This window comes from Cupressus sempervirens, chromosome 7 (genome assembly GCF_028749045.1).
Source record: "Cupressus sempervirens isolate cs-2001-9-10 chromosome 7, ASM2874904v1, whole genome shotgun sequence".
In the NCBI taxonomy this organism is placed as follows: domain Eukaryota; kingdom Viridiplantae; phylum Streptophyta; class Pinopsida; order Cupressales; family Cupressaceae; genus Cupressus; species Cupressus sempervirens.
The window spans coordinates 691,388,467-691,394,537 of NC_143124.1; positions in this window are offsets into that span (position 1 = coordinate 691,388,467).

Consider the following 6,071-nt stretch of genomic DNA (forward strand, 5'->3'; position numbering starts at 1 on the left):
GAACTGAAACTTGTGCGTGATCCAAAAGCGGGTAACTTGTTTTTTTTTTTTGTAATGCCCAAAATTTAGCGCTTTTCGCTGTACAGGGCCTCTCATGATTTTTTTTGTTTTTTTTTTTTTTTTTTCCCCTCGTCGACCCAGTCGGGTCGCCCGAGGCTGGGGCGACGGAGATGGGTTGACCTAGTCGGGTGACCCAAGTTGGGTCGACCCAGGCGTGCGATCCTGGCTGGGGACAGCAAGTCGATTCTATAAGTTTGCTTGCCAATTTTTCTGGCCAGGTCGGCTCACCAAGTCATCTAACCATGTGGTCTTTGCCAAATCAAGAATTGACTCTTTAAGTCCACTCACAGCTCGTCAAGACGGCTCACCAAGATGACTTACCATCTCGCCTCACCAGGTTGCCCCACCAGGTCGCCTCTTCTTTAAGACCGCTCACCATGTCGGCTCCCCAAGCCACCTCACCGAGTCGACTATTCAGGTTGCCTCACCAAGTTGACCCCTTAAGTTCGCTCACCAAGTCAGCTCCCTAAGTCAGCTCACCATGTCGAATCACCTAGTCGTTTTACCACCTTGCCCCAGCAGGTGTGCTCGCCAAGTCGCCCCGCCGAGTTGCTTCTCTAAGCCCACTGACCATGTCAGCTCACCAAGTCAACTCTTTAAGTTCGCTCACCAGGTCAGCCCGCCCAAGTCGCCTCTTTAAGTTCGTTCGCCAGGTCGGCCCGCCCAAGTCGCATCAGCGGAGCCCACTCACCATGTCAGCTCACCAAGTCGGTTGTTCAAGTACGTTGCCAAGTCAACTCTTTAAGTTCGCTCGCCAGGTCAGCCCGCCCAAGTCGCCTCTTTAAGTTCGTTCGCCAGGTCGGCCCGCCCAAGTCGCATCAACGGGCTAACTCGCCGAGTCACCTCACGAAGTTGACTCTTTAAGTGCGCTCACCAAGTCAGCTCACCAAGTCGACTCACCATCTCGCCTCGATAAGTTGGCTTGCCGAGTTACCCCACCAAGTCGTCGCCTCTTTAAGCCCGCTCACCGTGTCAGCTCGTCAGGTCGGCTCACCAAGTCGACTAATCAAGTAGGCCCACCAAGTCGCCTCAAGGATAGCTCCTCACCATGTTGACTCAATGAGTCGCCTCACCATGTTGACTCTTTGAGCCCGCTCGCCGGGTCGCCTCACCAAGTCGACTCGAGTACGTTGCCAAGTCGACTCTTTAAGTTCGCTCGCCAGGTCGACTCGCCAAGTCAGCTCACCATGTCATCTCAACGAACCAACTCGCCGAGCCGCCTCACCACGTCGGCTCTCTAATACCACTCGCCAAGTCGCCCCACCAACTCGCCCCGTTAGGCCCACTCACCACATCGCCCCGTTAGGCCCACTCTCACCAAGTGGACTCTTTAAGTCTGCTCATAAAGTCGAGCCACCAAGTACTCTCACCAAGTCGACTCTTTAAGTCGTTTCATCGAGTCACCCAACCAAGTACTCTCACCAAGTCAACTCTTTAGGTCCGTTCATCAAGTCACCCCGCAAAGTCGACCCTCTAAGTTCGTTCATCGAATCACCCGACCAAGTCGACTGTTTAAGTCCTTTCATCAAGTCACCCCGCCAAGCCGACTCTTTAATTTCGTTCATCAAGTCACCAGAACAACTACTCTCACCAAGTCGACTCTATAAGTCCGTTCATCAAGTCGGCCCACCAAGTACTCCCACCAAGTCGACTCTTTAAGTCCGTTCATCAGTTCACCCCGCCAAGTACTCTCACCAAGTCAACTCTTTAGGTCCGTTCATCAAGTCACCCCGCCAAGTCGACCCTTTAAGTCCGTTCATCAAGTCGCCCCGCCGAGTTGCTTCTCTAAGCCCACTCACCGTGTCAGCTCGCCAAGTCGGTTGTTCAAGTACGTTGCCAAGTCAACTCTTTAAGTTCGCTCGCCAGGTCAGCCCGCCCAAGTCGCCTCTTTAAGTTCGTTCGCCAGGTCGGCCCGCCCAAGTCGCATCAGCGGGCTAACTCGCCGAGTCACCTCACGAAGTTGACTCTTTAAGTGCGCTCACCAAGTCAGCTCACCAAGTCGACTCACCATCTCGCCTCGATAATTTGGCTTGCCGAGTTACCCCACCAAGTCGTCGCCTCTTCAAGCCCGCTCACCGTGTCAGCTCGTCAGGTCGGCTCACCAAGTCGACTAATCAAGTAGGCCCACCAAGTCGCCTCAAGGATAGCTCCTCACCATGAGTCGCCTCACCATGTTGACTCTTTGAGCCCGCTCGCCGGGTCGCCTCACCAAGTCGACTCGAGTACGTTGCCAAGTCCACTCTTTAAGTTCGCTCGCCGGGTCGACTCGCCAAGTCAGCTCACCATGTCATCTCAACGAACCAACTCGCCGAGTCGCCTCACCACGTCGGCTCTCTAATACCACTCGCCAAGTCGCCCCACCAACTCGCCCCGTTAGGCCCACTCACCACATCGCCCCGTTAGGCCCACTCTCACCAAGTGGGCTCTTTAAGTCTGCTCATAAAGTCGAGCCACCAAGTACTCTCACCAAGTCGACTCTTTAAGTCCTTTCATCGAGTCACCCCACCAAGTACTCTCACCAAGTCAACTCTTTAGGTCCGTTCATAGAGTCACCCCACCAAGTCGACCCTTCAAGTGCGTTCATCAAGTCACCCCACCAAGTCGACTCTTTAAGTTCATTCATCAAGTCACCCCGCCAGGTCAGCCCACAAATTACTCTCACCAAGTCGACTCTTTAAGTTCGTTCATCAAGTCACCCCGCCAGGTCGGCCCACCAAGTGGACTCTTTAAGTTCGTTCATGAAGTCACTCTGCCAAGTCGGCCCACCAGGTCGACTCTTTAAGTTCGTTCATCAAGTCACCCCGCCAGGTCAGCCCACCAACTACTCTCACCAAGTCGACTCTTTAAGTTTGCTCACCAAGTCACCCCGCCAGGTCGGCCCACCAAGTACTCTCACCAGGTCGACTCTTTAGGTTTGTTCATCAAGGCACCCCACCGAGTACTCTCACCAAGTCGACTCTTTAAGTTCGTTCATCAAGTCGCCCCGCCAGGTCGGCCCACCAAGTACTCTCACCGAGTCGACCCTTTAAGTTCGGTCATCAACTCACCCCGCCAGGTCGGCCCACCAAGTACTCTCACAAAGTCGACTCTTTAGGTTCGTTCATCAATTCACCCCGCCAGCTCGGCCCACCAAGTTCTCTCACCGGGTCGACTCTTTAAGTTCGTTCATCAAGTCACCCCGCCAGTTCGACCCACCAAGTACTCTAACAAAGTCGACTCTCTAAGTTCGTTCATCAAGTCACCCTGCCAGGTCAGCCCAGCAAGTACTCTCACCAAGTCACCCCGCTACTTCGACCCACCAAGCCGACTCTTTAAGTTCGTTCATCAAGTCACCCGGCCAAGTCGGCCCACCAAGTCGACTCTTTAAGTCCGTTCATCAAGTCACCCGGCCAAGTCGACCCACCAAGTCGACTCTTTAAGTCCGTTCATCAAGTCACGTGACCAGGTCAGCCCACCGAGTACTCTCACCAAGTCGACTCTTTAAGTTTGTTCATCAAGTCACCCGGCCAGGTCGGCCCACCAAGTACTCTCACCAAGTCGACTCTCTAAGTCCGTTCATCAAGTCACCCCGCCAGGTCGGCCCACCAAGTCGAATCTTTAAGTCTGTTCATCAAGTCACCCCACCAAGTACTCTAACCAAGTCGATTCTTCAAGTGCGTTCATCAAGTCACCCGACCAACTACTCTCACCAAGTCGACTCTTTTACTATGTTCATCAAGTCACCCCACCAAGCACTCTCACCAGGTCAACTCTTTAGGTCCGTTCATAAAGTCACCCCACCAAGTCGACCCTTCAAGTGCGTTCATCAAGTCACCCCACCAAGTACTCTCACCAATTCGACTCTTTAAGTCTTTTCATCAAGTCACCACACCAAGTACTCTCACCAAGTCAACTCTTTAGGACCGTTCATCAAGTCACCTCGCCAAGTCGACCCTTGAAGTCCGTTCATCAAGTCACCCCACCAAGTCGACTCTTTTAGTCAGTTCACGAAGTCACCCAACCAGGTCGGCCCACCAAGGACTCTCACCAAGTCGACTCTCTAAGTCTGTTCATCAGGTCACCCCACCGAGTACTCTCACCAAGTCAACTCTTTAGGTCCGTTCATCAAGTCACCCCGCAAAGTCGACCCTCTAAGTTCGTTCATCGAGTCACCCGACCAAGTCGACTGTTTAAGTCCTTTCATCAAGTCACCCCGCCAAGCCGACTCTTTAAGTCCGTTCATCAAGTCACCAGAACAACTACTCTCACCAAGTCGACTCTATAAGTCCGTTCATCAAGTCGGCCCACCAAGTACTCCCACCAAGTCGACTCTTTAAGTCCGTTCATCAGTTCACCCCGCCAAGTACTCTCACCAAGTCAACTCTTTAGGTCCGTTCATCAAGTCACCCCGCCAAGTCGACCCTTTAAGTCCGTTCATCAAGTCGCCCCGCCAAGTACTCTCACCAAGTCGATCCTTTAAGTCCTTTCATCAAGTCACCCCACCAAGTCGACTCTCGAAGTCCGTTCATCAAGTCACCAGAACAAGTAATCTAACCAAGTCGACTCTTTAAGTCCGTCCATAAAGTCACCCCACCAGGTCGGCCCACCAAGTACTCCCACCAAGCCGACTCTTTATGTTCGTTCATCAGTTCACCCCGCCAAGTACTCTCACCAAGTTGACTCTTTAAGTCTGCTCATCAAGTCGAGCCACCAGGTACTCTCACCAAGTCGACTCTTTGAGTCCGTTCATCAAGTCGCCCCACCAAGTACTCTAACCAAGTCGATTCTTCAAGTGCGTTCATCAAGTCGCCCCACCAAGTACTCTCACCAAGTCGACTCTTTAAGTCCTTTCATCGAGTCACCCCGCCAAGTACTCTCACCAAGTCAACTCTTTAGGTCCGTTCATAGAGTCACCCCACCAAGTCGACCCTTCAAGTGCGTTCATCAAGTCACCCCGCCAGGTCGGCCCACCAAGTCGAATCTCTAAGTCCGTTCATCAAGTCATCGTCCCGATCTGGCCGAGCCGTTCTGGCCGAGCCATGCTGGCCGAGCCGATCTGGGCGAGCCATTCTGGCCGACCCGATCCTGCCGAGCCGTTCTGGGCAAGCCATGCTGGCCGAGCCGATCTGGGCGAGCCATTCTGGCCGAGCCGATCTGGGCGACCCGTTCTGGCCGAGCCGATCTGGGCGAGCCGTTGTGGCCGAGCCATGCTGGCCGAGCCGATCTGGGCGAGCCGTTCTGGCCGAGCCATGCTGGCCGAGCCGATCTGGGCGAGCCGTTCTGGCCGAGCCGATCTGGCCGAGCTCCAAAAACGGTGTCGTGGATGGCTGTTTGATCGCCTCTGTGCCAACTCGATCGGCACAACATTGGGAATGGTTCGACAGCGGTTGTCGTTCCAATGTGTCATCGGGATGTCTTGGAACGCGGCCTTCCAAGGGCGAGCTCGCGTCTAGCACTTGGATTGTGCTTCGTCACAAGTGAATGGGGAGATCTCTTTGTGAACGGCGGCATGGCGATTGCAAGAGAAAATTGACTTAGTAGTCGGAGCATTGGCATCGGGCCATTGTGACGGCCTTGCAATTTCTCTATAATTGCAACCTATGTTTGCGCAGTAGCAGAGTTTGCATGTATGATTGGGCTTTGTTCTTGACGGTTCCAAGTACTCTCACCAAGGCTGGGCGAGCCATGCTGGCCGAGCCGATCTGGGCGAGCCATTCTGGCCGAGCCGTTTTGGCCGAGCCATGCTGGCCGAGCCGATCTGGGCGAGCCGTTCTGGCCGAGCCGTTCTGGCCGAGCCGATCTGGGCGAGCCAATCTGGGCGAGCCGTTCTGGCCGAGCCATGCTGGCCGAGCCGATCTGGGCGAGCCGTTCTGGCCGAGCCATGCTGGCCGAGCCGTTCTGGCCGAGCCATGCTGGCCGAGCCGATCTGGGCGAGCCGTTCTGGCCGAGCCGATCTGGCCGAGCTCCAAAAACGGTGTCGTGGATGGCTGTTTGGTCGCCTCTGTGCCAACTCGATCGGCACAACATTGGGA